The 27,703-nt window shown below is 40.3% G+C and overlaps 1 protein-coding gene across 2 annotated transcripts in view; it reads left to right on the top strand.

The window, feature by feature from the left end:
• Positions 1-21,993: 21,993 nt before the first annotated feature.
• The window catches only part of UNC13C (unc-13 homolog C), a 405,344-nt gene continuing 399,634 nt past the window's right edge, over positions 21,994-27,703 (top strand). For both annotated transcript variants that reach the window (XM_048867013.2, XM_075133069.1), the window contains exon 1: positions 21,994-22,693. The gene's annotated coding sequence lies outside the window, so the exon portion shown is untranslated. The remainder of the gene's footprint in view (positions 22,694-27,703) is intronic.

Genomic DNA, 27,703 nt, shown 5'->3' with positions numbered 1-27,703 from the left:
CAAGAATCACAGAAGAAGACGACATTTTGATTACAAGGCACAGAATAATCCCATAAGCGACCCCAAACAACAATTCAAAGTTGAATTTTTTAACCAGGTGCTAGATTGTATTGCACAATCAATTGAAGAACATTTCATGCAGCTCAAGGAACACAGCAGTATATTTGGGATGTTGTGTGATATTCCAAAACTCCTCACTATACCTGAAGAAGACCTACACCAGCAATGCAGGGCACTAGAGACAGCATTGACACATGATGACATGCGCGATATTGATGCGAGTGATTTAGGTGATGAACTGAAAGCCCTTTCAAGATACATTTCAGCAGGATCAACTCCAAAAGCTGTTCTGGAATATATGTGCACAAATAAGATGACCATCCTCTTTTTCCAAATGCTTTTGTCGCTCTGCGCATACTTCTAACACTTCCTGTAACAGTTGCCAGTGGAGAACGCAGCTTCTCCAAGCTGAAGTTCATAAAAACACATCTACGCTCCACAATGACACAGGAGAGGATGGTCGGCCTTGCAACCATCTCAATAGAGCATGAGCTGGCCCAGACTGTGGACCTTCAGGAAGCAGTTCAAATCTTTGCAACCAGGAAGGCATGGAAAGCACCACTTTGATTATTGAAACAGATAAAAATGCTGGTGTTTACGATGCAGACAAAAAAAAGTTCCATTTGCTGTTCAGGCATTTGAAAGTTAAGTGTTACTTAATATTTTTGAACAAGGCATTTTAAGTTGTCAGTTCTCCTTTATTGGGGTAGGTAGCAGAGCAGTACCTTGAGAGGAGTAGAACAGGAAGAAGGCAGAATTGAGACCTTTCAAAGTTTTGGCCCAAATGAGAGGATATGGGGGCGTCATTTGAGCTCCCCATCTCAGGTGCCAAAATGTTGTGGGCTGGCCCTGCTTAGAGGTAGTCTCAGTTGGTAGTTCCCAAGGGGGTTTCTGTGATCCAACCCGTCACAGGAAGGATTACTTTCCCTTTTGTTTGGTGAAAATGCTTTGTCTGTCTATACCAAAAGAAAGACTGGGACAATTGATATGGGTTTAATCTGCCCGCAACTTTATTATTAGATGTCTGGGACTACCCAGCAGATAAGTGTACAGTGCAGGTAACCCCTGGTTTATTCTGTTTTTACCCTGGGGCTTCCACCAGCTCCCCCTCTTTTTCCATCCAGATACCTCCAGAAAATCTATTGCAAGGACCTCACCATTCATCCCCCTTCCCCCCTCAGAGGAGGGCTATAATAATGGCGGGAGGGCTGGCTTTTAACCATTTAACCACAGCAGTTGTTTTTTCCATCATCTGTACGTTCAGGCATGCTTTCAAAATGTTTTGTAGAACAAATGCTGCCACAGCCTGCTCCCTGCAAAAGGAAGGGTTAAAGCACAAGGCTGCCCCTCATTCCCAGGCGATGAGTCAGTGGCCACATGGATCCTTTTGCAGCAGTTTTTATCTACCTCCCCCCCCTCCCCCCGCCAGCCATAAAGCACAGTTCCCTTCATTCGGCCAACCAGCCAAATACCCCCTGCTTAAAGGTGCAGGGTGGTCATTCTGCAGGCATCTAAATTGCTGCATGTCTAGAGTCACCTTTTAATGAACATAAAACTAAGCTTGGAAGAGTTTACTGAAGAAGTTGATGGTCCTAAACTGGGATGTAATAAACTGATATTCATATATGTAGCTTTAATTTTTTAATCCAATATAGATAAAATAGTCATCGGAGGACCTTGTTCCTGCAATGCAGCCTTAATTCTTCTCTTTTATAGATTTAAAGTTGAGAGACAGATTCTGCATCCTTCTTTTTTCAGTTCTTATTTTTATTTACAGTAACGCTGTTATAGAGATTTGTGTGGTGTGTTTGGACTTTCTTGAATGATTTATTGCCTGTTTTATTGCCAGTCTGTGCACGAGTCAGTGTGTTATTGAATTATATGTCTCCCCAAGCATATTTATAGTTGAATTATAGGGTGTCTTGTGAGTGTTCAGGCTGACAGTTACAGGGCTGGGAAGCGGAGTGGGTTTCTCATGGCCAAAGTTTGAATGTGAGAATCTGTGTCTCAGTTAGAAAGCTACCTGCAAGAATCATACCATTTGACTGCAAAACATGGTTGGGTTTTTCTGGTTGGTGGTTGTTCTTTTGTTTTGTTTTGTTTTTTTCAAAATTCAAAACATTTGAATTGTTTACTGTTAATAAAGCCTGCAACCCTGACCTCTCCCCTAGGTATATTCATAATTGAATGCTCCATTGTTACATACAGTAAGATGTTCCATTGTGTATTACTCCCTTTTCAAGATTAAAGGGTTAGGAATGTTCAACAAATTGAGATCTTATTATTCTAATGGTTATTATAAGAGAAGAATGTAACTGAAATACAGTTAGCTAACCTGCATACTGGGTATTAATTCATCAGAAATGTCAAGTACAGTGAAATCAAACTCTATCGACTCAGGAAAGAAATAATGTTGGATTAAAACTTAATATGATAAAAAAATGTGAGGAGGGAGAGCACTACAGTTATCACTCCATTTTTGATAACTGCCAAGTTCTTCTAACTTCCATGGAACTACCTAAACTAAACTAAAGTCATAAACAGAGGCATGTTTCCATTCTGTGCGTAGCCATTGCTAGGAAAAGTGTAGTGGCTGAGAGTTGCATATGCCCATATATAATGTGTGCCCGCTTCTTGTGTTTGCACAGTTTCGGAAACTCTAATCATTCGCACATCATCTGAACTACACGTATTCTGTAGATATGTGTGAGAACTGACAACAATTAACAGAATGCAAGGGAATAGGTCACAATCTAGAGAATGTGTTGTATGATATACAGCACAGTACAGAACATTTCAATTTTCTATGGGTTGTGTTGAATGTGTGTGGGCTGAGGGGAGATTCCAGTAGATTGTGAGTCAGCAATCTGCATAGCATACAGTGCATTCTCTTCTAAAATTGCAATATATTCATAGCAGTACTGATTTCTTCAGCAGTAGTAACACGGCTCTAAAGAAAGATTAAAGGAGTAAAATCCACACTCTGCAAATATATTTTACTGAAAAGAGAGCTGCTCCAGAAGATTCATTTGAAAACTATCTGTGTTTTCCTCTTGCATATGACCTGTATGTTTGTTTATGTAATTTCTGAACAGAATTATCTCGCACCTCTTTGAGAGTAACCTGAAGTGTTCTATTTGGCTGAATGGCAACACTATTATGTTTGTGGAGAACTTATGCAATAGTCTTTATTGACATACTGAAATATTAGGAAATGCTTTCAAAATCTCTATTTGCAGGTTTTGGATACCTGTTTCCTTATGCTTTCAAAGGCATTTTTATGAAAACATTCTTACTATCCAAAAGGATGCTGTTGTATCTTTTCAGAAATGCTTTTTGACTTTCTTCACAGTATGTTTCAGCAGAATAGATTACTGACCTCAGTAGAAATGATTTAATTATATTTTCGGCTCGCTAAATTATGAAACAGAAGAAACTTGCCATGACAGCTGAAGAAGCAATATTCAGTGAACGTTACTCAAAGGTCACTGTTTTTCTTCAAATAGTTTGTTCATAGATATCACAAAAAATGATTCAAACAAGCTCTGTAACTGGCCAAATGCTATATATTAACATATTTTGAACGATGGTGGTGAAGTTTCTCAAATATATGTGATTAATACATTTTTCTGTTATTTTTTACTAGTTATTTTTGCCATTGTTCTTTTTATTTAATTTTTGGTTGTTGCTATTATTAATTATTGATTTTTTCCCCTCCAAAATGAAAAACAAAGCATGGTGACCTAATGCAGCTATCAAAGGAATCACAGTCCTGGGCTGGGTTTTGCAAAATAATCATGTTATGCCTTGCTTCCTTAGAATTAAACAATATTTACATACAGAGCGTAACAGAGTCCAGAGAATTGAAGGAGTGAAGCTAATTCAGAACACACACACACACTATCTCTGCATAGACCCAGATCTAGAAGAATACCTCCATTTGAACCAAGCAGAGTTCAGAGAACTGGAAGTGTGTGCCTGAGCTGGAATATTCCTTTGAATAGTCCCTTAAATAGTTCCTCTGCCTCCTGCTCCACTTTCCTCTCAGGACAGGATCTACCTGATGTTTTCAGGTCAACAAGATCCAGTGTAACCTACTCTGGTCACACCGTTCCAGCACTCCTCCTACCACATTCTTCTCCTCTATTTTTGAATATTCTTCAAATATTCAAAAATATTTGGGAATTGTGGGGGAATTGAGTTTGAGTGACACATGCTGGAGGTTTCCCGTTGCTGGTATTAAAACATCCTTGGAATTTTGAAACATGATAGATCACAGTTTCTTTACTCAAATTGTTGTAGGTCATACAAGACAATACTTTATTAGACCTTGTCTTAACAGTTAGAGGAACTGATCACAGAACTAAAAGTTAACTGTAGCTTAAGTGGAAGTGATCATGACTTGACTGCAGTTATATGTAAGCAGAATAAAGTCCAGACCAACAATATATATTCTTGGTGCTTTAATAGGGCCAATTTTACAAAGCTGAAGACAACTATGAGCCAGATCAGCTGGGAGAAAGAATTTAATCAGAAAAATGTGAATGATAATTGGGAATCATTTAAGAACACCTTACTAAGTGGTCCAAAAGCTCTAATCTCACAACTGAAGAAGTAAACTGTGTTGGTTAAAAAATGACCTGGTTAAGAGTGTAAGTAAAAGCAGCTATAAAAAAATTATAATAAAATATTTTAGAGAGCGAGAGAGAAATGGGGGGAAAGGGGGAACTTGATAGTAATGAATATAAATCAAAATTAGGAATAGTAGAAAATTGATAAGGGAAGCAAAGGACCACAAGAAAAAATCTATGGCTGGCAGAGTTAAGGACAATTGGAGGAAGTTTTATTATATTAGGTATATATAGAAGTATATTCAGTAAAAAAAAAAGAATCCTCGCAATGGTATTGGTCCATTACTAAATGAAAGTGACAGAATTGTCAATAATAATGCAGAAAAGGCATAAGTGTTCAATAAATATTTCTGTTCTGCATTTGGGGGTGGGGGGGGGGGAAACAGATGATATGGTCATCACCATATGAGACTATACTCTTTCCATTCCACTACTATCTCTGGAGGATGTTACTAAACTTAGATGTTTTTAAATCAGCAGGTCCAGATAACTTGTATCCAAGAATTGCGTAACAGCTGGCTGAGGAGCTGGCTGGACCATTAATGTTGATTTTAAATAAATCTTGGAGCACTGGGGAAGCTCCAGAAGCCTGGAAGAAAGTTAATGTTGTGACAATTTTTGAAAAGTGTAAATGGGATGACCCAAGTATTTATGGGTCTGTCAGGCTGACACCAATCCCAAGCAAGATAATGGAGTGGCTGATATGGGACTTGATTAATCAAGAATTACAGGAGGGTAATGTAACTAATATAAATCAGAATAGGTTTATGGAAAATAGATCCTTTCAGACTAACTGTATCTCTTTCTTTTTTTTTTTAATGAAATTACAAGTTTGGTTGATAAAGCTAATAGTGTTGATGTAATATACTTAGACTTCTGTAAGGAGTTTTACTTGGTTCCACAAAACTTTTTAATTAAAACAACTAGAAGAATAAAACATTAACATGACACTCATTAAATGGATATAAAACTGACTATACAATAGGTCTCAAAATGTAACTGTAAGTGGGGAATTGTCATAGAGCAGATGTGCTTCCAATGGCATCCCACAAGGACTGGTTTTTGGCCTCAAGCTATTTAACATTTTTATCAATGACCTGGAAGAAACATTAAATGTTTACCGATGAAGTTTGCAGATGATGCAAAAATTGGGAAGTGGTAAATAATGAAGACGACAGGTCACTGATTCAAAGTAATCTGGATTGCGCAGTAAACTGGGCGTAAGCAAACAATATGCATTTAAATATGGCTAAATTTATACATCTAGGAACAAAGAATGTAGACCATCCTTACAAGATGTGGGACTTTATCCTGGGAAGCAGTGACTCCAAAAATTATTTGAGCATCATGGTAAATAAGCAACTGAAACTTCCAATCTGACGCTGGCCAAAAGAGCTAATGCAATCCTGGGATATGTAAACGGGAATCTCAAGGAGGAGTAGAGAGGTTATTTTACTGGTGCAACTGCTGCTGGAATGCTGGGTCCAGTTTTGTTGCCCATAGTTCAAGAAGGATATTGATAAATTAGAGAGATTTCAGACAAGAACCTCAAGAATGATTAAAGGATTTAAAAACATACCTTATAGTGATAGACTCAAAGTGCTCAATCTATTTATCTTAACGAAGAGAAGGTTAAGAAGTGACTTGAATAATGTTTGTAAATGTGGGAAACAAATATTTAATATATACACATATTTAATAATGGATTCTTCAGTCTATCACAGAGAGGTATAACTGATCCAATGGCTGAAAATGGAAGCTAGAAATAAGGTGTAAATATTCAACAGTGAGAGTAATTAACCATTGGAACAATTTACCAAGGGTCTTGGTGGATTCTCCTGAATTTTTAAATTGAGATGGGATGTTTTTCTAAAAGATCTGCTGTATGAATTATTTTGGGGGACATTTGATGATCTGTGTTATGCAGGAGGTCAGCCTACATGATCACAATGGTCCTTTCTGGCCTTAGAATGTATGAATCAATTAACAGAAATCACATTTCACTACACCTACCTCTCCAATTAGCATCTCGTTTTCTTTCTCCTTTTACTTCCAAATGTATTGAATAACTGCTACCTTGAGTTTCTCTCCTCCAATAGTATCCTTGATTTCCTCCAATCTAATTTCAGCCCTCTTTACTCTACTAAAACTGCTCTCACCAAAATCTTAAGAGCTCTTCCTATCCTGATTCTGTTGCCTCTGCTCCATCTTCGTCCTCCTTGATCTCTTAACTGCCTTTGATACCAGAGACCACTTTCCACTTCTTAAAATCTTGTCCTTTATAGGGTGTTTCAGCACCATACTTTCCTACTTCTCTTCTGATTGATTCTTCAGTCCTTTGTGGGGGTGGAGGGAGTAGTGCGGGAGAATTTTCTTTTTCTTTCTCTCTCTCTCTCTAAATGAGATCTCACAAGGCTTTTTTTTTTTTTTTGGCTCCCTGCTCTTTTCTCTGTGTACACTGCCTTTGGGTGTTCTTAACAAAAAGTATGTCTTCAAATACTATCTTTCTGCCAATGACCCACAACTTTGCCTCTCCACTAAAGACCTGTCTTCCTTCAATCAATCCCACATCTTCGCCTGTGTTTCTGACATCTCATCTTGAATGACTATCCAATACCTTAAGGTCAATATGATCCAAACCAAACATTTGATTTCTCCACCCCCTCCTCAATTTCTCCATCACCATGGACAATACCACTATCCTCCTAGTTGCTCAGGCCTGTAATCTATGTGCCATCTCCGCGTTAGCCCTCTCTCTCAACTCTCCCATTCAATCTGTATTCAAGTCTTGCTGCTCCTATCTATAAACAATTTTAAAAATTTGGCATTTTCTCTGTCTGTCCAGACTGCTAAGGCTTTTGTTCAGGCCCTCACATATGCTTGGACTACTCTCCTCCCTTCTGGCCTTCACACCAGTCTTTTTGCCCCTCTCAAGTCTATTTAAAAGCTGCTGCCCATATAATCTTCATGGCTCATTGCTCTGACCACGTCATCCTTTTGTTTGCATCCCTTTGCTAGCATCCCCTTCTCTACCACGTTAAACGCAAGCTCAGTGACTTTGCCTACCAGCTATTCATCATTTAGCCCAACTCTATTAATCAGATCTGCTAGTTTAGCAAGCCCTAAAATCATGTCTTTCCTCTGTCAATGATGTTTGCTTTGATCACCACCCCCACTCTTCTCCCTCAAGCACCTCCATGGATTTGCAGTATCTAGTAAACATGTTTAATGGACTTTTGTACATATCTATATAGAGAATAACAGCTCACTGAATTATGAGGCCATGGGTATGTCTACACTACGGAATAAGGTCGAATTTATAGAAGTCGGTTTTTTAGAAATCGGTTTTATAAATTCGAGTGTGTGTGTCCCCACAGAAAATGCTCTAAGTGCATTAAGTGCATTAACTCGGCGGAGCGCTTCCACAGTACCGAGGCAAGCGTCGACTTCCGGAGCGTTGCACTGTGGGTAGCTATCCCACAGTTCCCGCAGTCTCCGCTGCCCATTGGAATTCTGGGTTGAGATCCCAATGCCTGATGGGGCTAAAACATTGTCGCGGGTGGTTCTGGGTACATATCGTCAGCCCCCCGTTCCCTCCCTCCCCCCGTGAAAGCAAGGGCAGACAATCATTTCGCGCCTTTTTTCCTGAGTTACCTGTGCAGACGCCATACCATGGCAAGCATGGAGCCCGCTCAGGTAACCGTCACCCTATGTCTCCTGGGTGCTGGCAGACGCGGTACGGCATTGCTACACAGTAGCAGCAACCCCTTGCCTTGTGGCAGCAGACGGTACAGTACGACTGGTAGCCGTCATCGTCATGTCTGAGGTGCTCCTGGTCGCCTCTGTGAGGTCGATCAGGAGCGCCTGGGCAGACATGGGCACAGGGACTAAATTTGGAGTGACTTGACCAGGTCATTCTCTTTAGTCCTGCAGTCAGTCCTATTGAACCGTCTTATGGTGAGCGGGCAGGCGATACGGACTGCTAGCAGTCGTACTGTACCATCTTCTGCCGAGCAGCCATGAGATGTGGATGGCATGCAGTCCTTCTGCAAAAAGAAAAGGAGTACTTGTGGCACCTTAGAGACTAACCAATTTATTTGAGCATGAGCTTTCGTGAGCTACAGCTCACTTCATCAGATGTTTACCGTGGAAACTGCAGCAGACTTTATATACACACAGAGAATATGAAACAATACATATTCTCTGTGTGTATATAAAGTCTGCTGCAGTTTCCACGGTAAACATCTGATGAAGTGAGCTGTAGCTCACGAAAGCTCATGCTCAAATAAATTGGTTAGTCTCTAAGGTGCCACAAGTACTCCTTTTCTTTTTGCGAATACAGACTAACACGGCTGTTCCTCTGAAACCAGTCCTTCTGCACCGTCTGCTGCCAGCCAAAGATGTAAAAGATAGATGGAGTGGGTCAAAACAAGAAATAGACCAGATTTGTTTTGTACTCATTTCCTTCCCCCCCTCCCCTGTCTAGGGGACTCATTCTTCTAGATCACACTGCAGTCACTTACAGAGAAGGTGCAGCGAGGTAAATCTAGCCATGTATCAATCAGAGGCCAGGCTAACCTTCTTGCTCCAATAAGGACAATAACTTAGGTGCACCATTTCTTATTGGAACCCTCCGTGAAGTCCTGCCTGAAATACTCCTAGATGTAAAGCCACCCCCTTTGTTGATTTTAGCTCCCTGAAGCCAACCCTGTAAGCGCCCCTCCCAGCGTCAGAGCAATGGCAAACAATCGGGCATCTGAGAGTGCTGTCCAGAGCAGTCACAATGGAGCACTCTGATGGGGCTAAAACATTGTCGCGGGTGGTTCTGGGTACGTGTCGTCAGGCCCCCGTTCCCTCCCTCCCTCCGTGAAAGCAAGGGCAGACAATCATTTCGCGCCTTTTTTCCTGAGTTACCTGTGCAGACGCCATACCACGGCAAGCATGGAGCCCGCTCAGGTAACCGTCACCCTATGTCTCCTGGGTGCTGGCAGACGCGGTACGGCTTTGCTGCACAGTAGCAGCAATCCCTTGCCTTCTGGCAGCAGATGGTGCAATACGATTGGTAGTCGTCCTCATCGTGTCCGAGGTGCTCCTGGCCGCGTCGGCTGGGAGCGCCTGGGCAGACATGGGCGCAGGGACTAAATTTGGAGTGACTTGACCAGGTCATTCTCTTTAGTCCTGCAGTCAGTCCTATTGAACCGTCTTATGGTGAGCGGGCAGGCGATACGGACTGCTAGCAGTCGTACTGTACCATCTTCTGCCAGGCAGGCAAGAGATGAGGATTGCTAGCAGTCGTATTGCACCATCTTCTGCCAGGCAGGCAAGAGATGGGGATGGCTAGCAGTCGTACTGTACCATCTTCTGCCGAGCAGCCATGAGATGTGGATGGCATGCAGTCCTTCTGCACCGTCTGCTGCCAGCCAAAGATGTAAAAGATAGATGGAGTGGGTCAGAACAAGAAATAGACCAGATTTGTTTTGTACTCATTTGCCTCCTCCCCTGTCTAGGGGACTCATTCCTCTAGGTCACACTGCAGTCACTCACAGAGAAGGTGCAGCGAGGTAAATCTAGCCATGTATCAATCAGAGGCCAGGCTAACCTCCTTGTTCCAATAACAACGATAACTTAGGTGCACCATTTCTTATTGGAACCCTCCGTGCAGTCCTGCCTGAAATACTCCTTGATGTACAGGCACCCCCTTTGTTGATTTTAGCTCCCTGAAGCCAACCCTGTAAGCCGTGTCGTCAGTCGCCCCTCCCTCCGTCAGAGCAACGGCAGACAATCGTTCCGTGCCTTTTTTCTGTGCGGACGCTATACCACGGCAAGCATGGAGCCCGCTCAGCTCACTTTGGCAATTAGGAGCACATTAACCACCACACGCATTATTCAGCAGTATATGCAGCACCAGAACATGGCAACGCGATACCGGGCGAGGAGGCGACGTCAGCGCGGTCCCGTGAGTGATCAGGACATGGACACAGATTTCTCTGAAAGCATGGGCCCTGACAATGCATGCATCATGGTGTTAATGGGGCAGGTTCATGCTGTGGAACGCCGATTCTGGGCTCGGGAAACAAGCACAGACTGGTGGGACCGCATAGTGTTGCAGGTCTGGGACGATTCCCAGTGGCTACGAAACTTTCGCATGCGTAAGGGCACTTTCATGGAACTTTGTGACTTGCTTTCCCCTGCCCTGAAGCGCATGAATACCAAGATGAGAGCAGCCCTCACAGTTGAGAAGCGAGTGGCGATAGCCCTGTGGAAGCTTGCAACGCCAGACAGCTACCGGTCAGTTGGGAATCAATTTGGAGTGGGCAAATCTACTGTGGGGGCTGCTGTGATGCAAGTAGCCCACGCAATCAAAGATCTGCTGATATCAAGGGTAGTGACCCTGGGAAATGTGCAGGTCATAGTGGATGGCTTTGCTGCAATGGGATTCCCTAACTGTGGTGGGGCTATAGATGGAACCCATATCCCTATCTTGGCACCGGAGCACCAAGCCGCCGAGTACATAAACCGCAAGGGGTACTTTTCGATAGTGCTGCAAGCTCTGGTGGATCACAAGGGACGTTTCACCAACATCAACGTGGGATGGCCGGGAAAGGTGCATGATGCTCGCATCTTCAGGAACTCTGGTCTGTTTCAAAAGCTGCAGGAAGGGACTTTATTCCCAGACCAGAAAATAACTGTTGGGGATGTTGAAATGCCTATATGTATCCTTGGGGACCCAGCCTACCCCTTAATGCCATGGCTCATGAAGCCATACACAGGCAGCCTGGACAGTGGTCAGGAGCTGTTCAACTACAGGCTGAGCAAGTGCAGAATGGTGGTAGAATGTGCATTTGGACGTTTAAAGGCGCGCTGGCGCAGTTTACTGACTCGCTTAGACCTCAGCGAAACCAATATTCCCACTGTTATTACTGCTTGCTGTGTGCTCCACAATATCTGTGAGAGTAAGGGGGAGACGTTTATGGCGGGGTGGGAGGTTGAGGCAAATCGCCTGGCTGCTGGTTACGCGGAGCCAGACACCAGGGCGGTTAGAAGAGCACAGGAGGGCGCGGTACGCATCAGAGAAGCTTTGAAAACCAGTTTCATGACTGGCCAGGCTACGGTGTGAAAGTTCTGTTTGTTTCTCCTTGATGAAACCCCCCGCCCCTTTGTTCACTCTACTTCCCTGTAAGCTAACCACCCTCCCCTCCTCCCTTTAATCATTGCTTCCAGAGCCAATAAAGTCATTGCTGCTTCACAGTCATGCATTCGTTATTCATTCATCACACAAATAGGGGGATGACTACCAAGGTATCCCAGGAGGGGTGGTGGAGGAGGGAAGGAAAATGCCACACAGCACTTTAAGCACAGCACTTTAAAAGTTTACAACTTTAAAATTTATTGAATGACAGCCTTCTTTTTTTTGGGCAATCCTCTGTGGTGGAGTGGCTGGTTGGCCGGAGGCCCCCCCACCGCGTTCTTGGGCGTCTGGGTGTGGAGGCTATGGAACTTGGGGAGGAGGGCGGTTGGTTACAGAGGGGCTGCAGTGGCAGTCTGTGCTCCAGCTGCCTTTGCTGCAGCTCAACCATACACTGGAGCATACTGGTTTGGTCCTGCAGCAGCCTCAGCATTGAATCCTGCCTCCTCTCATCACGCTGCCGCCACCTTTGAGCTTCAGCCCTGTCTTCAGCCTGCCACTTACTCTCTTCAGCCCTCCACCTCTCCTCCCGGTCATTTTGTGCTTTCCTGCACTCTGACATTATTTGCCTCCACGCATTCGTCTGTGCTCTGTCAGTGTGGGAGGACAGCATGAGCTCGGAGAACATTTCATCGCGAGTGCGTTTTTTTTTCTTTCTAAGCTTCACTAGCCTCTGGGAAGGAGAAGATCCTGTGATCATTGAAACACATGCAGCTGGTGGAGAAAAAAAAAGGGACAGCGGTATTTAAAAAGACACATTTTAATGTTAGTCTGTATCTGCAAAAAGAAAAGGAGGACTTGTGGCACCTTAGAGACTAACAAATTTATTTGACCATAAGCTTTCGTGAGCTACAGCTCACTTCATTCGATGAATCCACTGAAGTGAGCTGTAGCTCACGAAAGCTTACGCTCAAATTTAGTCTCTAAGGTGCCACAAATACTCCTTTTCTCTGTATTATACTTTTTGTATAAGATTTGTCGCAATTATATAACTGTGGTAGCAACTGTGGTCCATGATTATAATTTTAATTAGACAATATCGCAACTGCTGAATCTGTTTTAGGCCCCAATCTAGGATAGTGCCCAAGTGCATGCTTAAAACCATTCTTGTTCAGGACAGCATTCAAGCACATTCTTAATTTTTAGCATGTGCTTACGTATCATTGATGAGACCTAGTGCTTAAGTGTTGTCCTGTACCCAGGATGCTTCCCCGAACAGGGGCCATAGTGCACACACAGAGCTGAGACTGAAAAAGTCCAAAGAGGAGGAGAATACAGAGGTACTACATACCTGCATATTGCTGATGTTTATTGTGCCTGCCAAAAAGAGGGAATGTGACTGAACTATTCAGAAATAAGGAAAGGAGGACTAGTGGCACCTTAGAGACTAACCAATTTATTTGAGCATGAGCTTTCGTGAGCTACAGCTCACTTCATCTCTAAGGTGCCACTAGTCCTCCTTTTCTTTTTGCAAATACAGACTAACACAGCTGCTACTCTGAAACCTGTCAGAAATAAGGGTGGAAGAGTGAAAATTGACTTCTCTGCTTTTCACCATGGCCTGTTATACAATGCTACTTTGTGGAGTCTTCCTGCCAATAATCTCAAAATGGTTTGCAAACATTAATGATTTAACTCCCATAAGTGTATGTAAAATAAAGAACAAGTGTTCATGCAGTGAAATTAATGGCACATAATTTTAGGCAGATAAACGGAAAAAATAGTGCATACAATATCGTAGACCTGTGGAATTCAATGCTTCAAGAGGTTAGATCAAATACTGTACTGGAGTTTAAAAAAAGCAGGGACTTGTATAACTGTGACAGGGTGTACCTGGCCCTTCAAAGCTCCCTGTTTGAGGCCCCATGGTCCCACCCCGCCCAGGAAAGGCTCAGTGAAGGTGGGCTCAGACAAATACATAGATACTAAGACAAATACACTTTGTGTCTCTTCTTGATTCTCTAACGATACAGGCTTACATGTCAAGGATTCTAGTACCTTGGCTTTGCTAACTATCTACAAACAATGGCCCTGTTGTTCATTTCAGTACTCTTCTAATATGTCCATAAGGGTTGCTTTCAGGTCAACCAGCCTGCTGCTAGAGCATTTCTCACATGCAGCCACCAGCAGATTTTTTTTTTGCAGCTACAACAGCCTCCAAAGCATGGGTGGAGATTGGGGGAGTGGCATGGGATGGCGTCGCCCTGACAAACTGTATACATTGATAGTGGTGGGCACAATTAAAATGTTTGGGTGCCCCCCGAATAGCTTGAGTCTCAGCCCTCTGGACAGGCCCCTCCCCTTACAATCCGTTTCCCCTCCTGGAAAGCAACAGCTCCTCCCTGCAGCACCCAGCTGTTGCTTCTGAATAGCTGTTACCAAGGGCAGCGAGAGGTGCTGCCTTGGTGTTTGCACTGGTGCTGCCAGCAGGGATTGGTGCCTTGTAGTGCGCAGCCTCTTTGGGGGCTCCAGACAGCACCTCTGAAGACATGCGGGGCTGGTGTGCTTGGCTCTCGCTGAAGGACTGTGGGAGGCAGGGACAGAGAGAAGGTTTGTCAAAGTGAACAGCAAGAGTTGGTGCTGCACTCTGCGGCCACCAAAAAAATTGTTTTGAGAACCCTAAATTAAGAGTGGCACCAGTGAGAAGCCAGTTAGCACAATAGATATCATTATTACAGCAGGACTCTTAAAGGCACAGTAACACAGAGCAAATTCACTAAAAACAGTTCTGGCCTGTTTGCTCATTTCCATGTAAAGCATTCAGGCTACTGCTTCCAAAAGACATGAAGGAAAAAGTAAGTAATTGTAGGAAGGAGGACCAGATTATCAAGAGTTCTTGTTTGCTTAATGCGTGTGGCCCCAGGGAAGGGAGTCGGAATCTCTAAAAGTGAGTGGACATGAGAAAAAGTAATGCAGCTCTAATTAAAGAAATGTTCTTTGATAGAACGTTGAACAGTCTCTCTGAGTTAATGTAATATGAGAGTGATTAGTTTGTACAGAATGGAGAAATGCAACAAAGAAAAAACATAGAGCAAGAAAATGATTGAGAGCATGAAGTCCATGGCGTCTGTATGCTGTTTCAGAAGTAAGAGACTCCATTTATTCATCTCCTGTATGTGTGCTTGAGTTATGTGTGTGAAACTGACTCAGAGATGCTTGGTATTTGCAGAATGAGGTAATCAGGTAAGAAGAGTTCTGTGCAGTTGGAGAGCTTGTCTTTTTCGCCAACAGAAGTTGGTCCCACCTTGTGGGTTACAGACATTTTGATGATGTTTGTCAGGGAAACAAAAAAAGTTATCACCTCCAAAACTCAGGAATCATCAGTTTCACCAAAGCCAAAATGAAAAAGCAGATTAGAACTGTGCATCAGCAAAAGTCACACACAAGTGTCAAGATAATGTCTCCCATTCTTGAATAATCAAACAAATTTTTTTTACTATAAAGGCTTCTGTTTAAAAAAAAAAATTTAAAAAAATCCCTTCTCTGATGCTATTGAGGGTATGATTGTTCCCCGTATGGCTCAATGCTCTGCACCTCACCGTGGAAGGTTTTAAAGTATTGTAGCAGACATTACAATGTATTGACATTACAAAAAGCTGAGCACCGCATGAATTAAGCACGATTAGTTCAGAAAAAGCAATGTGATCACTTCTAACAAATCAGTGTTAATATTTCAGATTGTGTAACTTCATTTTTGTTTGAGATCATTAGTATATTATTAATATACTTACGCAATCATTTCTGTAAATTACTCCAAGCTGTAAAGCAAAGCAAAATAAACGTACAAGAAGTCAATGTCAGTCCATAAAGTGGCCAGCAGGGGATGCAGTAAGAGCGCAATGGCTACACTTTCCTTTTTCACTGAAACAAAACCTTATAAACACATACCGTATGTCCCCAGCTCCTTACTACTAAAATCCCCAGTAGGATTAAATGTCATGCTTGTGTATCTGGTGATGCTAAAAACAGCTAAAATATTTCAATGGAGAAATTATATAAATTGTATAAGTGTTCTCCTCCATTCCCACCCCCAGAACACAGTTAACCTTACATTTGTGAAGTTAATGACATTGATTAGGTTGGAATGTTGTCTTTTAGAGTTAAGAATCAACTCTTATCTTAATTGTGGTGACAGAGCTAGCCTTCCTTCATGGAGGGAAAGGAAGATTGCTCCAAAGCAGGTGGAGAGAGAGATAAGGCTTCATTTTTGTCAGTTTTGTAGCCTTCCAGGATGAAATATACTGACGAAAAAGCAAATTATTTTTAAGCTACCAGTTCTCCAGCTATGGTGAAGTCAGTACAGTGTAAGTATTGTGTAATGGAGATGCAATTGTTATAAGACATGATTTGGATAGATTATTTAAACACAAGAATTTCTCTGTCACTGGATAACACTGACAAATTACTGCAGCGCAAGTTCATTCATTTGATAGGTTTGATATTCCAAGTTATTTTTAAAACAAATAATATGAAATTTTTCCGAAGAAGTACATACAAAGATATTGTGCACATAAATCCTTACATTTAACCGATATATTTTTGTCAGAGATTTTCCTATAAATAACATACAATTGAGAAATACCTGTATTTACAATGGAATATTAGGCACAGCCCTTATAATATCACTTTGTATATAAATATTAACTCTTGTTGTACAGGGAGTTTGTCTTGTCTATACTCAAATGCATCTTTGTAAATTTGGTTACAGAGGGCCTGATTCTGTATTCTTGAGAATCAAGTGAATAATCCCATAACTAGTACAAACTGATATTTTTCACTCTTCAGAGTATATCATCCTACAAGAAACTGGAGCGTGGTTAAAAAAAAAATGGTATCTCTTCTGAAACATTGAGTTTAATCTAGAAAGCCTTAGTTGGGGAGAAAAATGAGTTTTGCCTAAGAAAGAGCTTCTGGGTTTAGCCTATTGAATCTATAGACTGTTAGTGAAAGGCATTATTACATGGACACCTGAGTGCTACAGTAGTTTTGTATGTGGAACTCCACTGAAGTCAGTGGGGAGTTTTCAGTGTGTTCCAACTGCAGTTTCAGGTTCCCCCCCCCCCCCGAAAAGCTGCTTTTTTCATTGAGAAGACATGCAGCCAGTAATAGTCAACCAGGGAGGCAAGTCTCAGAATCTCTTACTCAAGAGGCGTATAATGAATATGACTTTACATTTTAAAGTTTATGTTGGGGAACTTGTTACCTCAGATCGTGGCATGTAGAGTTTTCACCTAGGTTATTAATTTGAGTCAGGTACAGGCTGGCAATGACTGAAAGTAGTTGCTGTTTAATGACAGTTCAATGGCTGATGAGAAAATAAGTTAGTGGTTTGTCTATTTCCAGTTCGACAGTTGTCCACATCACAGCTAACACAAATTGGCACCATTGTTCGAATATAGGGACAGAGCCAGAGGACTGAACTAGCTCCCTCCTGACAGAGGTGACCTCCAGAACAGAGAACTCGCAGGCAGAGATGTGTATGAAAGTTTTCAGTACTGCTTTCCATGCTATCCCTTTGTGGTGGATAACCAGAAGACCTAATTTTTCAGGATCATTAAATTGGTACTTCACACAGTCATTAGACATTAAATTTAGAATGTTCTTTGGTGTCTTTTTTTCTTGTGGGAGCAAGATGATATGGGGGAAGGTACCTAATTATTTGAATAGTTACATTACTATCAAACACACATGATAATGTTGCCAGTGTGTCTTGCATTGTGAGATATAATTAGTTCTTTTTTTACCTTACACAAACACAGGTTCTCAAGTATTTTTTATCAGTGACCTGGAAGAAAACATAAAACCGTCACTCATAAAAGATGCAGGTGACACAAAGAATGGTGAAGTAGAGCCTGGTCTACACCATGGGGGTAAGTCGGCTTAAGTTACGCAACTCCAGCTACATGAATAATGTAGCTGGAGTCGATGTAGCTTGGGTCAACTTACTGCGGGATCTACACCGCACTGGGTCAATGGGAGAAGGTCTCCCGTCAACTTACCTTATGCTTCTTATTCCGGTGGAGTACCGGAGTTGACAGGAGAGTGATCTGCAGTCGATTTAATGGGTCTTTACTAGACCCGCTAAATTGACCCCCGGTGCATCGATCGCTGCAGCGTTGGTAAGTGTAGATATACCCTAAGTAAGGATGCAGACAGGTCACTGATGCAGAGCAGTCTGGATCATTTAGTAAGCAAATGTATTTAATGCAGCTAACTCTAAATGTATACATCTAGGAACACAAAATGCAGGCCATACTTTGAGAATAGGGGACTCTATTCCTGGAAACAGTCACTCTAAAAAAAACCCTTAGAGTCATGGTGAGTAATCAGCTGAACATGAGCTCCTAGTGCAATGCTGTGGCAAGAAGGGCAGTAAGACTAAATGAACCCAGTGGTCCTTTCTGGCAGTAGAATCTATGAAATATCATTTACAATATAGAATGTCAAAGTCAGCCACAATCACTCCCTTTCATGGCTGCTAAGGTTTTTTCATCCCTATTGGTATCTTTTGCCAAATGAGGGCAGCTGGGTATGATTTACTAAAGTCTATCATTAAATGCTTCTCTCATGTGACAACCATGACAGTGACTACACAGACAGTCATATACAGTAACTCCTTGCTTAACGTTGTAGTTATGTTCCTGAAAAATGCTACTTTAAGTGAAATGATGTTTAGCGAATCCAATTTCTCCCACGCACATTGCCCCTTTAAATACACTGATCACACTCTAAGTAAACTGCCTTTTTAAGTAGATCAGCAAGTTGAGACCGCAGCTGCTGTCAGCAAGCTCCCTCGGTCCTGAGCCCGCCTGTGTCCCCCCCCCTGCTCTGTGGAGATGGGGGGGGAGGGAGACACCCTGACATTAGCCCTCCTCTTCCCCCCACCCCCCGCGCACATCAAGCAGGAGGCTCCCGGGAGCAGCTCCAAGGCAGAGGGCAGGAGCAGCACAGGGCAGTGGGCGGAGGGACACCTGAACTGCCCGGCAATTCATAGCCTGCTGGGCAGTTGCTGCACAAGGAACTTAGGGGAGCTGATGGGGGGCTGCCGGTCCACCCTGATTCCAAGCCCCCACCAGCTAGCTCCAACGGGCTGCTTTTCCTGCAAGCAGTGGATAAAGCAGGCAGCTGCCAAACAATGTTATAAGGGAGCATTGCACAACTTTAACCGAGCGTGTTCTCTGATTGATCAGCAACGTAACAATGAAACAACGTTAACTGGGACTATGTTAAGGGAGGAGTTACTGTATCACCAGATTCCAATGGGCTTTTATGCTAGTGAGGTTGGAGGGACAAGGATATCTTTTCACCTTGCTTGGCCCATGTAAGGATTACGTTTTCAAAGGCAGGTTATTTCTTTATCACTCTTTGCTTTATTATGAGAGCCCCTAGAAGATGATTTTTTTTTTTGTATTGTGACTGTTAGTATGCAAGGCCTGGTCCTCTGATTCAGAACAGCGAAATAGGAAGAATTTCCTTTCTACACGTTCTTCTGGTTGCATGTTTTGTTTTTTCTGTTGGAGGAGACTTTGTGTGTAAACTACTCCATACCAGCTGCTATACTAACATAACTGTTAAGGTAGAAGGATTATGCAATGTGAAATTCCCTCCCTCTGCATAAAGTCAATCTAATGGAACTTTCTCTCAGGAACTCCCTGCTTGAAAACGTGGAAACCCTCCCTCTAATCTAGAAGGAGACTTCAGGGCTACTGAGTCACCCTCTCTAGGCAGCAATTGGCTGGAAAGCATGGGTTTCCAGGTTGTTTGGTACATATAATTGTTCATCCTCTGGTCTCTTCAGGGCCAATCTCCAAACTGCCCTTCTGTGCTAGCCTATTCAGGGGTGACATGAAGACCACCTCCATGGGTACAAAGACCTATTACACAATCCCTCCATTCATAGGCTTACCAGAAACATTTAATAGCACAGAGTACATGTTGGGTGACACTCTGGTGAGATTTTACTATATAGAATTGTGCATGTCATTCCAATGCAAGGGACATTTAAAATCCTGTGAATAGAAATACAACACACTTCTGTTGTGAGGATCAATCTGGGACTTTCTTGTTCCAAATAATCACTGTATGAACATCTGTAAAACTCTTTGACTCAGGCAGGATTGTTAGAAGCAAAATCAACATCTTGCTGAATAAAACAAGTTCTCTATGACATTTTAATTCCAAGGCAGATCAATAAATCATAATTGCCTTGAATTGGCAAGTCTACATGCTGTAAGTTTTTTTGTTTGTTTGTTTGGTGTTTTAGCATCAGCTGAAAGGCACTCAAAAGTGCAAAATTCTCTTCTGACTTCGAGAGTTCAAAGTAAATGATTTCCAATCTGAACCAATCAGCAGATGTAAGTCTGATTACTATAAGCAAGGGGTAAACACTTAAGAGCTGGTTTATGGAAAGCAGGATTAATCTATCTAGAAAATGAAATGATCACTGCAAGCAATATTGTTTGCATACCAAGTTTCATAATATATGAGGTGGGGGTCTACATGTGCATTAAGCACATTCCTTTCCTCTTTCAAATCCTTCCCTAAAACTTACTACTTTGACTTAGTCTCCCAGTGCGATCTGTTTGGCAATGTCCTAATCTCAAGCCTGAAATAGAGTTGTATGTGTTGTAATTATCTGAGGACCTGACTTCAGTGGATGTTTGATGTCTGGATTAGGTGCTTCCTTATTGCCTGATTCTTCAAATCTTTGCAAGAGCAGTCCTACTGACTGTAAGGGGTCTTCAGTGGGGCTACTTACATAATTGGGATAATTTATATAATTAAGGGTTTGCATGATTAGTCTTTCATACTAGTGGTGAGTATTTCCCCTTGCCTTCCTAAAGCATTATTTATTGTATAAATAACTAATGTTGTTTTCTTCTTTGCCGGTGGCAAAAATGTTCAAGATTTGAAGAACTGCTGTATATAGATTTACATGAAATACTTTGTTTTTAATCCAAAGTCCTTACGTCATAGGCTAACGTGCCATCAGCAGGATTTGTATGACAAAAGGTGCATTAATCTGGTTCAGAATGATACATATAATTATGATGTAAATATGCAATGTTTATAGGCAGCAGAAATTACAACAAGACAGACTTTTAAAGATTATGCTTTATAATATTGTTTGTCAAAATAATGCCAATAGACAGAAAACCTCTGAAAAATAACTTTATTATCCTAAATATAGTTGCATTATGCTAGAAGTATCTCATTTCATTTTAGTCAATCAGTATTCTCCATACACACAAAAAAAACCCATTGTTTTCTGAAAATCTCATTGTTTAGTAATGACAATACTATGATTGCAGAAAGTAAAATTTACTACTCATAAAGCTTAAATAAATTTTAATTATATATTAGTCATTCTTTAAGAAATAGGTAACCAGGTCATTTAGTTGTAAGTGTTTCAGGTATTACCAGCAATTAGAAAGTTCATATATGTGAACAAGTTTATATGAAATGTACCAGTATGAAAATCTAGGTTTCTTTTAGCATTTAAGTGCTATAGATTTTGCAGTTAGTAAGAACTATAGGTAAGGTGACAGTAAAAGGAGTTTATGTGCATATACTACATACTTATATGTAGCTCTGTAAAATCTTTAATATATATAACAGATGTGTGATTTTTTTGGTCTCAAATGTGTTTGTATATAAGATTTTACTGAATGTGTTGGTATACTTGTGAAGTGTAAAACTGCACTGGATGTGTATACACTGAACATGTTTTGTGACCCTTGTGTATATATAAAATCTCTCTCACACACGCACACACACACACTGGTAAATCAATTGACATTTTAAAGTACACACACATAATTTTGTTCTGAATGTTTGTTAATATATAGTCAATCAATTCTGATTGCCCAGTCGCCAGTAAACAAAACTTGAGTTCCTCTGTCTATTAACTGATAACATATGAAACGTTCAAGTATGCAAATACTGTGCACAATGGGGCGTTTATCATTATCTGGGAGTGCTATTAAATAAATACAGAATGATCATTATTAAATCATTCTTCAGTTTCATTACCAGCAACAACCACCTGCTAATGAAAGCCCTGCTGGAAGAAATATGTATACAATCATTACTCCAAGTCACGTTAGACTGATAAATGAAAGGTTAGATGGGACATGGCCCTAGCAACCAGATTTCTTCTCCAAGCAAGAGGCAGCATCTTACAGTGTTATCAGTGTTATGGACAGTGATGCACCTGCTAGCTTTCAGGGAGCATCACAAGTGTTGTTTCTGTGAGCGAGGACTCTCACTAAGCCTATTTTACTCAATCTGTGAAGCAGAGGAGCTGCCTTCCACACAGGAGGGCTGTGGCTATTGCAGTGAATACTGCATTCAGAAGCAGTGGCAGGAGAAAACAGCGATGGGTGAAGTTACCGGCACATAAAACACCAGGATGCTTACTATTCTCAATTGTTGATGATGTATTTGAACAGGAATAGGGAAACTGACTCCCATTTTGCTGAAATAGAATTGAGATGCAGAGGGAAATAACAGCTAAGAAGAGCAAAATCAGTTTTATGCTAATAGCTAAGTTGTAATAGAAAAAAAATACATTTAATGCTGTCTAGGGAACACGATGGAATTTAAAAGAACAGATTCCATTGCAGACTAACAGCATGCCTGATTGCACTTGACTTGAATCACTGTGAAGCAGCTTCATGTTGTGTTGTACCATTTTATGGCTGAATGAAGAATTGGAGAATAGGAATGGGGTTATGTAAAGTATTTCTGCATAAAAGGAAAATATTATAGAGCTATTATGTATTTTTTTTTTATTTTTAAGAAGAATTTAATCCAGGTATGTACTCTTTCTACTATAGCACTCAGTAAGCAGATATTTTATGTATTTCCTTTGTTTCTCCTCCTCATTTTCATTCTCAGTGTACCTCCCACTGTTCTAGCTAATGTAATGCATTGATTGGTAATGGCTTTTTTTTCTAATGCTAAAATGTTGGTGATGCTATCAAAGCTTGCAGACTTTGAGTCAACACTTTATTAAAATGCTTTCACTTGCAATGTTATGATGGTGCTAAGTTCACGCGGCAAGATCAGTGAAATACCTTTGACAGAAAATAGATGTGCAGGAGGCGCCTCAGTTCTTTAACTCTGATTTAATTTTAAACAGAGTTAGAGCATTTTAAAGACAATGTTGACAAACAATTTAAAAAACAAAATGGAATGACTGAGAGATCTGAATCAATAGCCAAGATGTGGTATGTTTTGATTGTATTGTTCAATACTTTTTCTAGTTCATGATAGGATTAGCAATAAATCGAGCTTTACAGATGCTTATGCATTTCTGGGTCTTGATTAATCTTTCAAGATGAACACCCTGCAGCTTTGCTCTGAAGGGACAGCTTTGCTTAGAATGTAAGCTTGATTCTGTTTCACAACTATGCTCATGTATAAGAATGCTATCTTCTTCCTCCAAACCCCATAGCCTAACAAAGAGTAACCATTTCATACCCTTGCGGATGTCACTGCAGATTCAGTAAGAAGGCATCTTTAAACAATAAGATGGTATAGTATTTACCACCTTCAATTTCCAGAGATTAGCACTTACTTAGTGTTTTTACTGTAAAAGGGTGCCTGTTTTTTATTTTGTATAAGGGAAGAGAAAGTTATTTGAAGCTCAGCTAGATGCTAGAGTGTTCATTGACCCTTCCTTCTACTTTCTTTGAAGTATTTAGACTGAGCTCCCATGTTACTTTTGGGTGAACAATAATTTTTTTTCCCACTGATGAGACTGAATATATTATTTGGAGTTCAGACCAAATGCAAATCCATGTGTCTTTAAAATGAGGGGACTAATACTTGCTTTTGATGGGCATGTCTGGTAAAATATATCTGAAACACAAGCATTTAAACCTCATAGAACAGTAATGTCCATTTGCTTTTTCAGCCCTGACATCTTTCAAAACATTCAGTCGGCTGCTTAATTTGCCTCCTGGCAATTTTTAAAGTAACATTTCTTCATAACACTTTGTGATACAAAGGGTTAATGTCAGTTTCAGATTCTTAATAAGGACATTACCTCTTAGATTTCAGTAGTTCTTGTGCCTCGAAAGCTTTTTTTGGCAAATAGTATTTGACTGTGTGGTAACGTGTAAAACCCCTATCCTAATTATAAAGTTTAACCATAATTCAGAATGAATGATAAATATGAATGGCAGATGTTTGTATTCTGAATTTTGCTGTCAGTGCTGATATAAACTAAATATAGTCACCCTTTTTAGTATGTTATGCCTTTTATTTACTAAATGGTACAGTATCTGAGTAATAGAAGTTAAGAATACTGATAAATATGAAAGTTCTAAAATTAGTTCTGATTCTTGCAATGTAAACAGTCCATATACAAGTAAATATGTCTAGAAAAAAATACCACTCTGCCTAAAAGTTGTAAGGAACGTGTATTATAGTTAGCCTAGATAAAATGTGCAACCTCTTCATACTGCTTTTTTACACTGAAAAGCATGTCATGAAAACCAATGTCGTTAACCTTCACTTGCAGAGATTTCATATCGACGCAAACCTGAGTTTAAAAAAAACCTTGCACAGCAAACCATTTAAATTTTCTATTTTCTATTTGCTCATAGCTGGAGGTATATGTACCCATGTATGTGTTTTCTTCTTGACTATGTCTCTGATCCTGCAGTTAAGTCATAATGCTTTGCTGATATCATTGGGGTCTTGCTGTGAAAATGCTGTGACATCACATATGTAATGCTGGGACTTTTGGAGCAGAAGCAAGGAGAAGGGAATGACTGCGACTTTAAAACATCATTTATAATTAACAAAAGTGTCGATGAACTCTGAATATTGCAAGGAACTTGGTTGATTTAAGTGAAATATATTTTAAATCTGTTCTTAAAAGTTTGTATTTATAAAGTAGTCCTGGATATAAGGCTATGACGTACTTTACTTTGCCTCTTGCGAGCACTATAGCAAACTGGATATTTTTGAACTATAACAAATCTCTCTGAAGCATAAAAATTCTTTGGCACCTAATCACATTTTTTAAAGGCTCTACCATATTCCCCACAGAATTCATTAAAGGTGGGGTTCTGAAGTAACATGCTTATTTTTGGATAGAAAATTAAAGTAAATGTGTATAAGGCTATTGATTGGTTTAACTCTCCAGTAAATGGAATCAAAAGCAAGTTTACTGTAATTTCAAAATAATACTGTAGGTATTTTGTGCATTATTACAGGAATGTGGGGAAAATGTTTTTGTTTTTAATTTTGGAGCTGTGATAAAGCTGGCTTCCTCACTGGTCTGGGGAATTATCAGCTACAACATATTAGTCTTTAGCTCTTGGTTCTGGGCTCCATTTGTTCTCCAAATAACTACAGACTCACAAAAGGAAAACAAATACATCCAACTGGGGCTTCCTGCCCAGACACAACTCCCAGGTCCTGCCACTTGGAGTCTTCCTCCCTCAGGGACCAATGCAGGAGACTCCTTCTTCCTGCAGCTTCCCTCTGCAGTCTCCCCTTGACCAAACCACTTGCTGGCTCTTATAATCACATACTCCCTTTCCAGCTGGGTCTGATAATTGAGCAGGGCTGAGTGGCCCCAGGACTCTGGCCTGTAAAGTGGAAAACCACCCTGTTATGGGGCCAAATCCTGATGTGTGCTTAACACCTCCAATTCTCATTGACATCTAGGAGAGTTGCAGATGCTTAGCAAGGCTTAGATTTGGCTTCTAGAGTATGTGTATGTATGTATGCAGAACACATGATGCTGTGTTGTAACATAACTGTTCTCTCGGCATGAGTTAGAGTGTGATCGTGGCATTTTCTCAAGGGGCAATGCTCCAAGTGAATGTTACAGGCCAACTTAATTAAGAGCCATAATACCAACCCCACAGCATCTTGTATTCTATATGTTCCACACGTTTAACAGAACTACTATTTTAGAAGTGTTTAGGGAATATGTAACATATATGGACTATTTTTGTATCACTCCACCTGTAAACAGGTTCCCTTAGTCTGTTTCACAGTCACGGGATAAAAGGGAGAGAGTGTGAATATAACAAATATATCTTAAAACCTCTACAAATTACCTAAAATGAATTTTTTCATAGGATATCCAATCTTAGATCTGTCGCTGGTCCAGGTCTGAATATTGCCTATCCTGAGGCTTGGGCCAAGGTAATTCTGAGGCTGAAACTTAGGGGAAAAGAATGCATTTAGGGGAAAAGAATGGTGATTATTGATTGTTGCGTAATATGAAAAAATAGCTGCTATTTAAACCTGCTCAAGGGTTTGGAGTGTTGGAATAAGTCTCAGAGATATAGTTTAGTGGTCAGAATGGAAGTAAGGCAGTGAAAAGTCCATGATAAATGAAATATTTTTAGATGTGCTTTCAGTTTATTACATAGCTTTCCTCTCTAAATATGGGCTATATGCAATTTAATGTCAATTTATTACTTACGTATTATGGGCCTGGTACTGAAGTCCTTATGTGAGAGAACTCCTACAGAAGACAATGGGAGTTTGCTAAAATAAGAATTGTCAAGATTCGGCCATAAATATGATGATGTGTTGATAGTCTATTAATTTGATCAATAAGAATACAAATAAATGTGTATTCTTTTATTGTAACATTGCACAAAACAATGAAGAATTTTATACACTCACAATTTAGTCTATACATTAAAAATCCACTACCTACAGCAAAGTGGTAAACTTTAATTTGAATTATTCTAAGTTATTACGTATAGTTATTAATATAGCTTATAATGATTTTTTCTTTAAGTAGAAACTTTCTTTTCTCTAAATATTTCTAATGCGTGGGACTTTACATAGGAATAGTCTTTTTTTAAAAAGATCCATGCTAAATCTTACTAGCTTTTGATAAGACATGAATGTTATCTAAAATAGGTGTATGTATAATAATGCATAATAATAAAAGACCAAACATACTTTACGGCTGATATTAGTTTTTCTGTCACCGTTGTGCATGGTGATTGTTTGACTTTTTTCCCCCTGCTGTTTAGGTTTATGTTAGGGATAACTGAAATGTGATGAGGCCCAGTCAGACACAAATAGGAATTTTTTAAGCTAGTTTAATACAGTAATATGGTCAACCATCACACAACACTGAAGCTATATGCCAACCAACTCCTGTTCCATTTAAAAATCTTGTGTACGTTTACAATATTCGGATGGAGTATATTAAGCCGCTTAGTAATGAGTAAGGCAAAATGGATATTATTAAAATTAGAAACCTACTATAAGGTATCTTATACATAAGGAAGAAATTTAAATATAGTTCCATCATATCCCTTAAGGCATGTATTCTGATCTGTAGCCTTAGTTAAGATCACTGCTCCAGTGCTCTGAGGACTAACTATGATTTTTCTAGTTTTTCCATATTGGACAATTATTTCTGTGGAAAAAAATACAGGAGATATGCCTGCATCCTTAACAATTTAGTCTTGGTTATTCATCCACATTTGTGGACCACTTACTACAATCATAATTAGGGGGGTTGCATAACTTGTGTTCATTGACAAATACACATACTGTAGTGAAGTAACACAAAAAAGTAGGAAAAATAGAGTAGTGCTGCACAACTGAAAAGAGTATTGCAAAAGAAAATGTTTATAAATCTCAGATATTATCTTTACAGCAACCTATCATGAAAATATACCAGCCCTCCAAACCGAAAATGAAATTTTATTCCCAGTTCCAAATAATTACTCAGATTGCTGGGAAATTATAATTATAGAAGGCCTCTCTGTAAAAAATAAATAAAATAAAATAAAAAATATATTACTATATACTGTTAAGTAGTTCAAAT

The sequence above is a fragment of the Caretta caretta genome, chromosome 10, assembly GCF_965140235.1.
Source record: "Caretta caretta isolate rCarCar2 chromosome 10, rCarCar1.hap1, whole genome shotgun sequence".
In the NCBI taxonomy this organism is placed as follows: Eukaryota; Metazoa; Chordata; order Testudines; family Cheloniidae; genus Caretta; species Caretta caretta.
This window is presented reverse-complemented; position numbering and strand designations above follow the sequence as displayed.